Source organism: Prosopis cineraria, unplaced genomic scaffold (assembly GCF_029017545.1).
Source record: "Prosopis cineraria cultivar Desert tree isolate PC_DT_omini unplaced genomic scaffold, ASM2901754v1 PC11, whole genome shotgun sequence".
Classification (NCBI taxonomy): Eukaryota; Viridiplantae; Streptophyta; class Magnoliopsida; order Fabales; family Fabaceae; genus Prosopis; species Prosopis cineraria.
Genome location: NW_026555342.1, coordinates 40,510,046 through 40,523,201, shown reverse-complemented (window position 1 = coordinate 40,523,201; position 13,156 = coordinate 40,510,046).

Sequence of the window (13,156 nt, the reverse complement as noted above, 5' to 3'; positions counted from 1 at the left end):
AACCATTACACTCTTAAATTTTTTAAAATTTAATATGTATTTTTTAAGCACAATATTTTTTTCAGCTAATAGACTAATTTATCCTAATTTCATATGTCATCCACTATTTTTGTTATTGTATGAAATGAATAATCTTACAAATATATATTCATGTGATGCATTTTTTTTTAAAAAAAAAAAGTCGATGCTTCTTGTGCAACGGGAGAGTCAATGCTAGTGAATTATAGAGCAATCACGCCCCATCATTAATTCAAAAACAATGTCATTCACTTTAGACCTTGTGGGCCCATCATTTTCCATTTTCAAGCCCTTTCTCTCTCTTCCTCCTTCATCCTCTCTCTCTTTCTACGTACTCTCTTCCTATTTTCAACCTTGACGGGACATAAGAATGAGGTGTTTGACCCTGTCTCATTTCATAAATACCCCTTTTAGTTATTATAACTAACAAAAGAGAAAATTATTTAGGACATATTTTCTTAAATATTGAGGCTAAGAAAACTCATCTTTGTGATGTATTCACGATGAGAATTAATAACGGCAAGAAGGATCTTGTAGAAATATATGAGATCTGTATTTTTTAACTATCATGCATTGCAACATATAAATCCAGCTACTATAACCCATACTGTTTGGTTTAACTAAAAATTCTCTTTTATTACTAAATTTTATACAGAAAGATATGGTCCTAAGACAAACCTAGCTTATGCTTCATTGTCATTCAAAGACGAATAGAAAAAAGACGCGTGCGCTTTAATTGTTTTGTTTCAATTTTACATTTCTTATAGGATGATAAGACACTGGTTTTCAAATGGGCTGTATAACATCCCTTTAGTCCTTTACACTCATGTTTTCATCCAATCAATGAATTGAAGGGATTTTGTATGCGTCTGGGTAACCAGCTCCTAACATTTACAAAGTACTTTTGGCAAATTTCAAACGTAAAGACTGTTTGATTTACATAAAATTTTCTGAAGTCGTTCGAAAAAGTCCACTGAAAAAGTCATTAAAAGTTTATTTCTCCAAAACTACTTTCACTTAAGTTTACATTTGAAGTTAGAGTTTGGGCATTAATGAGGGAGTGTGATTTTTGTTTTACTATTCTACCCTTATGATTATTTATTTACCAAACATTATATTTTTATAGACTGTTGAGCTTGTAATTTTTCATAAACCACAAATTGTAGGGAGACTGGATAAATCATATAGGAAGTGATCATAAGCATTAAACTAAAATTTTATTCGCTTAAGAAAAATAATTAGTACTGCTTCATATTGAATGTGTCAGACAAACAAACAAAGGAAAGTAATTTATGAGATTGAGAAAATGAGCAATGCTAATGGTGATGCATTATTTTTTTATTATTTATTATTTAACATATCAAATTTTATGTTATTTAAAATTTTAATTATATGCATTTTCCAAACACTTCAAATATATTGTATGTGTGTAATAAAAATTACATATCATAAAATCAATATCCTTTTTTATAATTATGCATATAAAAATACTTTTCATTATATATTATCTAAACAACTTTTAGTTATAAAATTCATTTTTTTAAAAAATAAAATATAAATTTTATTATAATAATTAATTTTTATTAAATGAATTTTCAGCAAACAAAAAATTAAATGGGCCCTTAGATTTGATGATAAAGATTTTTTTTTTCTTTGGGATTGAAGTTGACATATCAACATTTGCAAGGAATTAACAAAGTTTTCCCTTCACTATTTTTCTTTTTATTTAAACTAGCAGTAACTCACACGTACATTGCATGGGAAGCATTTGCTAACACATATATATATATATATATATATAATAGAATCACAAACTTATGTCTTGTAAAGCCACGTGTCTTTTGTTATATTTTTATATTTTATTTTTTATTTTAAAAATAAATAAAACAACCTCACTCCCACAAATCTCGTGCCACATGTCCTTTATATTTTATATTTCGTTCTTTACTTCAAAAATAAATAAAACTACCTCACTTCCACATATCTCTTCATTATCCCACATATCTTTTCCACTATCTCTTCAATTATTTCTAAAAATATTTTATAAAAGATAATAACTACAATGATTTTATTACTAACCGAAACTACTTCCCTTTATCTCTTATTTTTCTCTCCTTTATTTTCAATTATCTCTAATATTCTCCCCCACTATCCCTTTCATTATCATAACCTCCATATTAACATTGATATTTTTCAAAAAAAATAATTTTAAAAATATATAAAAGTAAAGCCACAAGTTTAGATCCAGTAATGCCCTATATCATACTCATATATTTTAAATATAAAACTACCCCAACCTCAAATTTAAATATAAAACTACCTCACCTTCAAATATATCTTCATTAGCCCCACCCCCAGAAAATTATTCATAATTTATTTATAATCTATAATTTCTAATTTAAAAATTGTAAAACTGCCCCACAGGTTGTGGCTCGTGAACGCTTCAAGCAACTATCATAGGGCACTCTTTCTCAGTTGTAGTCTTCCTCAACATTCTCCATATGTGAGTTAATTGTTATTTTTGAAACCTAAAATCCCTCTCCTAAATTTCTTTGATGTGTATATCAATCTAGCCAGAGATCACTTTCAGTCGTTGGAGACAATATTGACTTCAATACTCAAAATAAATCTCTATTGGTTGGTGACATTCTGGCATTTTTTCTTTGAGACTTGTCTTCATTTTATCTCGTCTCTTTCGCAAATTCTTTTTTACTATGAAAGCAAAAGGCCAAGCAAAATTAGTGTATTGTCAAGAATTAACCTTTTTTGGTCAATCTTTTTTACATTCTCATATTTTGGCAGTTTGGGAAATGGTGTTGATGATAGAAATGGATTACTATTGCCGGCTAAGATATATAGAGGAAAAGGAAAGGCATGAATCATGCATGGGTAACGAAATGATTATACATATAGTCTGGTCTATTTACAAATTATAAATAAATTCTGTGTTTCATTCTTCAAGATTTTTACAATGTATATGAGAGATCAACATCAATTACTTCAAATAATATAAATCTCAATGAGGTATAAATCTACCTCAAACACTTAATATTTTAAAAAGTGTAGTTGCGGATGCTTTGGATCCTTTTATGAGGTAAATCTCAACGAGGGTCACTTACAGTAATCACATTAGAAACCTCTAGCTTTAATAACTTATGTTCTCTTTCCGTTTTTTTGATTCAACTAACGCTCTCTTTAATTAGTCCACAAGTTATTTCTTATGCTTGCAGATCACGATCGACCCTGATGCACTTATCCCAATCGACCCGAGTACGAGAGAATAATTAGCTTGCATGCGTGAGTTTTCCCTGATCTCACTTTGTTTTTGCTTCTTCTTCTCAGTCATTGGCTTCTGAAATTGATCATATAATATATAGAGAGAGTAGCTCAAATACCGCTTGCTAGCTTATTATTTGTTCATACTTCGATTCAATTTTTTATTATAAACTATCTCTCTCTCTCTCCTCTCTCTCTCTCTCTCTCTATATATATATATATATGTATATTGAGTTTAGTTATGGAAATTTGTTCGTAGAGGTTAGTAACTAAATATTCGAGTGACTACAACAAGCAGCCTTCGGTAACGATAAATACATAATATTATATATTATGCTTTTCTTTTCTACCTTTGTTATATGGCATGCATTTTTTTACCCGCAATTCCATGGCATGCATTTAGTTTTTAAGGGATGTTTCATGAAAATGGAAATATATTCAATGGCAAAGCCACATGTGATTGTATGCCCCCTTTGCTTGGAAAAAATGACATGTTTGAAAGTATAGGTTTTATATTTTACAATTCGTACCTTTTACTTATTATACTTTGCACCCCTTTATTTTTATATTTTAAAATTTAAACCCATTTCAATCTTACTTTTTTAGCCAAGATCTATTCAAATTTTTAACTTAACCTCATGAATATTAGTCCATAATTTCACTATACTTAAATATGAATATTATTTATTAATTATTTAAAAATAAAAAAATTAATATGATTAAATAGACTCGCTCCTCATCCTGAAAACTACTAAGGGGCTAGTTAAAAAAAACAATGATAAATAATGAAAATTCAAAACTTAAGAGTAAATTGAGTGAATGTTTTTCACTAGCTTGCTACACTTACAAATCTATAATTGAAAGTTGGATAGGGAATAAAGAAAAAGAAAAGAGAAGTAGTTGATTTGAAAGAGATAGAAATGTCTTCCTTTTACCAAGAATCCTAACTCCATCGTTACCTCTCCTGACTCAAGATCTTGACTCCGCCATTGAGTATATTAATAAATCTATTGAATTTATAATGGGAATTTTTATTTATTTACTTACATTTACTTTTTATTTCCCTTTTTTTATTCTAGTAATTATGGGCCTGTTTGGTTTTCATTCTCAATTTTTGTTTTTAAAAATTATTTTGTAATATATTTTTAAAATAAAATGAAATGAAAATTTATTTGGTTATGTCAATTTAAATATATTTTTAAAATTTAAAAATGGATTGATAATGATAGTTACATGCAGTTAATAGTGGTGATTAATAAAAAAATTGATCAAAATAATTATAATTTTTAATAATTAAATGTTGTGTTTTTTAAAAATAAAAATAGCTTAAAGTTTTTTTCTCTTTTTTGTTATTAAAAATAAAAAGTGAATGCAATTTTGAAAATAACTAAATGAAAAACACTTATTCAAATAAATTTTTAAATTTTTATGTTTTCAAAAACAAAATACAGTTTTTAAAAACAGAAAATAAACAAGTCCTATATTTCCTTTCATATTTTGCTTTAACCTCTTGAATAGAAGGAGATTTTTAATTTATCATATAATGATCTTTTAATGATTTTATAGCTTCACGCATATTAAACTTTCATGTTGATGAAGATTTTTTAGTCTCTCTGCCTTACTCATAACAAAGTCAGGGTTCTTCAAATCCATTGAATGTTCCCCCGACAACTTGTACATTTTGGGCATTTTTGTGTAAAGTTGTTTTCAAAACCATGTTAGATTTGCTTCATGGTTTACTTGATAAATCCTTTAAGACTATGGAGTAGGCAATATTTGAAAATATTGATATTTTAATTGAAAATCAAGTTTTCAATACTGGATATATTAATATATTTTATTTTTTAATGTCATATTTAATTATAAATAAAATCTATAATGCTTCGTAAATCCATCTATCCCAAACATGACTTCAGAGAAAAAATGGCACCCAATTGTATAGTCTTTAATTTTTACCTTGTAATCTTAATTCTTCAAAAAAAAAAACATTATAAAATAATAAGATGAAGAGAAGATACAAGCTATTTCATACTAAGTACGGGATATTTGAATGAAGCGCATGCGATCACTAAAGTATACACAACATTAGTTGCGCAACAAAAATAATGAACTGTAATTTTAAATAAACTTCAATAACCTTGATTATCTTGGCCAAAGAGATAACCTTGATTATTAATAATCTTATTAGTTAATATTTCAATTTCGTTTATGCAAATATTTTGCCATCCATATTAGTTAAAACTCTAAAATTATTTTACTTTAAGTTACAAAAATAGTCATGCCCAATCATTAAAAATTTGTTTTAAATTTTTACTTTTATGGGTACAATGCTAATTATCACAATTTCTCAACTTCTTATTCACAATTTTAAATTTTAATCTTAAATTTTTTTAAAAAATTTGAAACATCATAACTTTTTGACCCCAAATTCAGTTTATGAAATTAATTTTTTAATTCTTAATTATAATTTAACTATGAAATGTGAATATATTATTTATAATTTAAATATATTTTATATTTAATTAGTTTTTAAATTCATTCCATGGGAAGTTACATGGGGATTTTAAAATTATTATTTTATTCAACCCATTATTACTATTGAAATACACCAATTACTTCAATTTTGAAGTGATTTATCGTTAATGATAACATAAATTTGTAATTTAACTTATATAACTTACTCCTATTTATTTAAATCATTAGTTATTATTTTACACCCGTGCATCATACGGGACACATACTGGTTATATAAAAAGATCATGTCAATTATCGTCATGAGCATCATTTACTCGCCTGGGCGATACTCAAGAACCATATACTTCCATTAAAATTAATTTAAGAGTTTCACAAATAAATATATTATTAAAAAAATTTCAATAATCATCATCAACAGGTATCTAAATTATATTATTATACTTACAATGTTGTTAAAGATGAAGGAACTAAATTTTAATAAAAGTGCTTCTTTAGATGAGAAAAGAGGAAAATTAAAAAAGAATTATTAATAAAGCAGTAGCATTTAAAAGAATTTGGCGTCTAGTTATGCAAACACTGGTTATCGCATGTGATGCATGGAAGCAATAAATATTAAATACAGCCATCACTAAAACATATATATATATATATATATATATATGAGTGATTGCAAACTCTGTTGTCTTTAACTAATTAATAAAATCACTAAAAAATACAATACATAATTAACAACAATTACATAAATAATTAAAAACAACATAGACGCCTCATAATTGGTTCTTAAGATGCATGACTCATTAAAGCAATTCAAATATATTAGTTAATATTTCCCCGCAAAAGATGTCCTGTCATTAATCAATAATTTCACAATTTTCTGAAAAATAAACTAACAAATATCAATTTAAATAATTGTAAATTCAGAAATTTTAATTACAAATGATACACTTAAATTCTAAAAGTAAATTTTAGTTTACAATTAATATTTCTTTTTGCGCCAGTTTAAATTAATATTCACAACTTATTTTTTTAGAAAATTTTGTTGAGGATCTAATTGTTATTAATTCTTCCATTCGATACTTTACTGTCCTTTTCCCTAAAAAATATATCATTAATAAATAAATGATATTGTAGAAAAACTAATAACATTAAATTAAACCATCTAATAATTGAACATTGCTCTAATAGCAATAACTTAACTTGTCTAATCACTAAACAAAATCTTCAACCGTTGTAACTTTTCTCTCTTAAAAGAGAAATATATAATTGTTCATGCATAAATACATGCTTGAGCAGATAATATTCAATTGAAGTTGATTACTTGCATAATTCCTAATATTGAACTTGTTTATACCTATCCTTGGTTTTGTTATGAACTTCTCTTCCCAGTTAATTACAATCAGTTCATACTCCTCTGTGCTTTGCAACAGAGAAATTAATTCATGATCAATTACTTGGATTAATTAAAATATGAAATTATTGCATTTACTTGTACTTGTACAAAGTGTATGAGAAAATAATAGTATTGTGAGCAATTGAGATGTATAATGAACGCCATATGCATGGGAGGCCGACAAATAATCTTGTGAAATTAGGCCATAAAAGTTCAAAGTAGGAAGAATGCCCTGCATGCATTATACAACGCTCAACCGAATTTTGACAAGCTTTGTGCAAGTTCATGTATGAAAATAACAAAGCTAAGAAAATTCCAACCCATTAATTTGTCAAACAAATTTCTGCACATGTTAAAAATTTAGAGCTGAAAAGAACAAGTTTCAATGTACTAATTAGTGTTTTCTATCTCGCAATTGAATGAGTGTTATGCCTTTGTCTTTTTAACGGATACAAAGACGGGTGATTTCCTTTTCTTTTCTTTAGCTATAAAAGGTGACATTACTTTATCCAAAAAAAATAATTATTTAATTCTTATAATTTTGACTTAGTTGTAATTTAGTCTTTAAATTTTAATTTGTTATAATTCAATATTTAAAATTTTGACTCGATTGTAAATTAGTATCTGAATTTTATCTCTTGTAACTTAGTCCATAAAGTTTCAACCTCTTAAATATTGATCTTATATTTTAAAAATAAAATAATAAAGATTCAAAATATTTTAAATTTTATTACTAATATTTTAAATCATTAAACCTTTTAATCTTTATAAATATTATAAATATTAAAATTTTAAAATATTTTTAATCTTTATAATTTTATTTTTTAAAATATAGGGACTAATATTTAAGAAGTTAAAATTTTAAAGATTAAATTGTAAAAGATAAAATTCAGGGACTGATTTATAACTGAGTTAAAACTCTAGAGACTGAGTTATAATAAGTTAAAATTGAGAAACTGAATCACAACTAGATAAACACTACAAGATCAAATGATTATTTTTAAAAAAAAAAAAAATATAACTTTATGTTTCTGTACTTTGCTCACTTTTTATTATTGGTTCTTACACTTTTTTTAGTGTTTTAAGTCCTGTCCAAAACAATAAAAAATAAAAGTATACCTAAAACAATGAAAAATAAAAATATAGAGATTTAAAATATTAAAAAAAAATATAAAGATCAATAACAAAATACAAGCAAATGTAGGATTAAAAGTTATACTTTTTTTTAAAAAAAAAAAGATTAAAAGTTATACTTTTTTTTTTTAAAAAAAAAAGAGGTGACGTTATGGGAAAGTCAAAATGCCCTTCCCTACATTTTGCTAAAATGTCCTGCCGTCCATGTGGAAGACAATGCATGAACATTACAATTTGTTGTTCATTATCAGAGTGCCAGCGCAAGCTTGAAGGGGCACGGGGTTGCAATGTGTCGAGTGTTATTATTGCTGTGACTGATGGCTCACGTGTGAAAGCCATTGACGTTTTGCTCTGAAAATCAAATGAACAAAAGTTCAAGGGAGAATGATAGAGAAATTTTAAAAACATTAATTAATTTAAATTAAATTTTAAGTATTAAATTTTAAAAATTTGTAACTTAATTTTTTAATTTTACAATTTCATTGTGATGAATTTATAACTTGTATTTTAAATTTTAATAGAAAAAATAAATTTTTTATTTTTCAACCATATTAAAATTTAAAAAATAAGTTACAAATTTATTATAATGTAATTACAAAATTGAGAAATTAAGTTGTAAATTTTTAGAGTTTGACACTTGAGACCTAACTTTAATTAATTAATTTTTTTAGGACCTTTTTATCATTCTCCTAAAGCTATGACTAAGGCTACTAATTTCTTGTAGGTTTTTGGAAAATTTAGAGCTAGATAATGAAAAGCCGATAACACATTACTCAAACTTAGAAAAAGTACTTTAGTGTGTCTCATCCAATTTATTTATCTAAGGAAATTCCTATCCATTAATATGTCAAAACAAATTTTTGCACACCTAAAAAATTTTGAGCTGAAAAGAATAAGTTTCAAGACACTAACAGGTGGTTTCTGCTTCATAATTAAATATATGCTACATTTTCTCTTTTCTTGAGTTACTAAGAATGGTGATTTCCTGTTATGAAAAAAAAAAAAAAGGATGGCGATTTTCTTTTCCTTTCTCAACCTTTACAGGTGACATTTGAAAAAGTTAAAAGCAGCTAAAACCTATGAGCCTAATTCTGTTACAACCATTACATCATACATTATGTGGATTGAAATGGATGAAAATGTCACAATAAAAAAATCTTCGTGGAACCTATTCTTTGGTTGAACGGTTCATGGTTTTAAAATACTAACAAACTAACAATCATGTAAAATCCATACTTTTACTGCACATGCATATCAATAAAGAGAGGAATGAGAGGTGAAGCAGAATTACCAATGACCCTCAAATCAAGCATCAAGCAATACACAAGTGTGCCTGATTAATAATCTTAGCATGCATTAATTATACAGAGCCTGAGAGAGAAACAGGGCAATTGCCAGTAGTTAAAAATTACTTGAGTTTTTCCTTGTAGCTGTCAATGATTTTTTATTTTTCTTTTGTTGTACTGCCTGTTTGGATAGGATATAAAATTAATTTTTTTGAGCTAAAATTGATTTTTTAATAAAAGTTATCTCAAAAAATTTGATAATTGATTACCGAGCTTGAATCACGTTTTGAAATAAGTTTTAGGATGTTGTTTATAAATTCAATTTTACTATTAAATAATATATTTTAAATCTTTAATCAAGTTTAACAAATTTAATAATATTAAATACAACTTTATCAATAGTTTAATTTTGAAAAGCAATATTCTTTATAGTAATTTATATAGCTAAAATCAAATTCAATATCTAAACAGGTTACGTTATAACATAATTAATTATAATTAAAATCAATCATATTAATTAATTATTTATGCCTAATTGAAATTTAAATGGTTAATTAGAATGACAAAATAAGAGAACTAATCGATTTTTTGGATAAGCCAATGATCAATTTTTTGGGCTAAATAATTGATTTCACTAAACATTACCCAAACAACCAAATTTGCTCATAATTAATTATTTGACCCAAAATTGATTTTTGGCTTAAGTTGGGGGTGCAGCTTTTGAATGAGTTTGATATTATAATATAATACCAAGAGCCCATCACATGGAACATTAAGCTTGTTTATTAGATGAGTCGTGTTTTAAAATTAGTATTTCCCTTGACCTTTTTATAGAAAAACACTAATAATATTACCCAAACAGTCAATAAATAATTACTGAGCCAAAATTACGTTTTAAAATAAGCTTCAAAAATTTGCTTATAAACTTAATTTTACTGTTAAATAATATATTTTATTTCTTAAATAAAGTTTAATAAATTTAATAATATTAAATATAACGTTATCAATAATTTAATTTTAAAAAGTAATGTCCTCTGTTGTAATTTATACAGTTAAAATTAATTTTAAAAAATAATATTCAAATAAATTATATTATAATACAATCAATTATAATTAAAATTAATTACATTAATCAATTATTTTTTATAATCAATTACATATAATTGATGTCTAAATGGACAATTTGAATGACAAAATAAGAGAACTTGCCACAGATTGGACAGTACCTCAACGTGGTATTTACATCCATGCCCAAGGTTGAGTAACTACAACGCCAATTCCTATTACCATATATGCAGAATGATCACATTCGGGTAGTAGCCCAACCTTACGTTTAGCTGCCGCCTTTGAAAGAACGTGCTCACGACAAACACTGCATTTAATTTCTTTTCGTTTAAATGCCTCAAGATGCTTTTTTTTTTTTTTTTTTTTGGGGGGGTGGAAGTCTTCATATGTTCCTCTCTTGCATATTTTTCCACTTTCCTTACTAAAATAAAAAAAATAAATATAAAGTACATGACATATAAAAAATCATCATAAAGCATACAAGTTCATACTTGTTGCTAAAGTATGGTAACAACAGCAAAATATGAAAAAGGTGGTGCAAAATTAAGAAACAGTAAATATAAAAAGAAGAAAAGATATTCTCACAAAAGCATAAAATTTTTTTAACTTGGATAAGAAAATGAACAAAGTATTGGACCATCGATCAAAAGCATGAAACAAAAAGTTAACAAAAGACAAGAGTGACAACCAAAAAAGCCCATGAATTCACCCAATAAAAAAAAAAGGACGATGAATTTCCAAACTCACACAGTTGTACCTAAACCATAAAAAAAACAAGTGTATGCTTACATCATACCAACTGTAGAATGGATAGTTGCCCCAACGATTAAGAGTGTATATGGGCCAGGCTGGCTTCCACCTTAACCCAATGCCCGACCCTATGGATATCGGACCACCTAAACGATTGGGCTGGGTTTTGGCCCGATGCTCAAATGTTATTTTAAAAAAATTTAAATATAAAAAATTTATTAAACAATATAAAATATAATTAAAATTATTTAAAATGGATTATTTATAAAAATAATGTTAGAATTTAAAGTACTAATTTTTAAATTGTATATAATTAAAAATTATTCATTGTTTTCACATGATATAAAGTAAAACAAATCAATTTTAAATATTTAAATGATTAGAAAAATTAAAATTATAAAAGATATTCATAATGAACATAAAAAAAAATAATACATAAGAGAATTAAATAAAAATAGCACTATAAAATAATTAAGTTTTGACAAAAAATTAAAAAATAAAATAAAATAGATAAATACTTCGGGCCGAATAAGGTTAGATTAGGGCTACCTCAGCCTGGTGCCAGGCCTGATTAGCCCAATTGGCTTGGGCAAGACCTGGTTAACCGATCTTTCGAGCCACTTAAACAACTTTACCAATGATAACTCATAAAAAAAGTTGACTTCAATCGAACTTCTAATGAAGATTGACTAACATTTAAAATAAAACAGAATGAAATTTGCATTGACAATGGAAGAGATAGAGGTTTATTAAAAGATCATAGCTTCCCATATGTCCAAATTATAAATAAAAGTAGAATATATACATGAGTGCTGAAAATGATATGCAAGGTGACAACAACTATGTAAATTCATACAATCAAGCCTTATCATAAAAATAGCTTTAAAGCACCATGTATAATGCCTATTCAATTTCTCTCATTTTCCTTTGCAAAATTCATTGCAGACTTAACACAGTAATGGCATTTGGGGGACCATAACACGTGGATTAGTCCTTGCGACAGGATTTTCATTATACATAAAGAAGTATCTCGTTAAAATCAAGTAAATAGATGGTATTTGTCGTGTAAGCAAAACAAATGAAATAATTAATGAAAACTTATATTGATCATATTTATGACATATAGGATAATGAGTAATGATATGTTTATAATAAGGTTTTTATCCAGCAAACAATACTTTATATCAGAGACTAATTACATTCTAATTACAATGCTGGCAGTGTTACGCCAATAAAAAATGGACCCACACAGATAAAGATCTTCCACCAGTAATAGAATATAATGATCAATTTTACGAAGAGCAAACAAAGACATGGGACTCAACAGTAAAGTTTATGGGAAAGCGCTACACTTTCAATAACTAAAACATACCATGTAGATGTGAAAAGTCTTGTAGAAAACAATATCAGAATCTATGCTCCAAAGAAGTATGGCATAAGATCATTTTCTATTTATCAAAATATAGATAGAGCTAAAAGAGCATGATATGTTTATCGAGAAGCACACTAAATCATAGAACTCAAATATAAAGTTTCGAGAAAAAAATCAGTATAGCCGCAATACCTACAATTTATCATGGTGATAACTATAAGTCATGATAAAATAAATAAAAATATTAAATTGCTAAAAACCCTGGAAAGATATTATTTTCATACTAAAAAATCCTTTGAGATGTCCTAGAAATCATGAAGCAGAATTTGAGGAACCCAATAAGATATAAAAATCAGCTACAACAAACCATCATGATCGCGCTAAATCTTT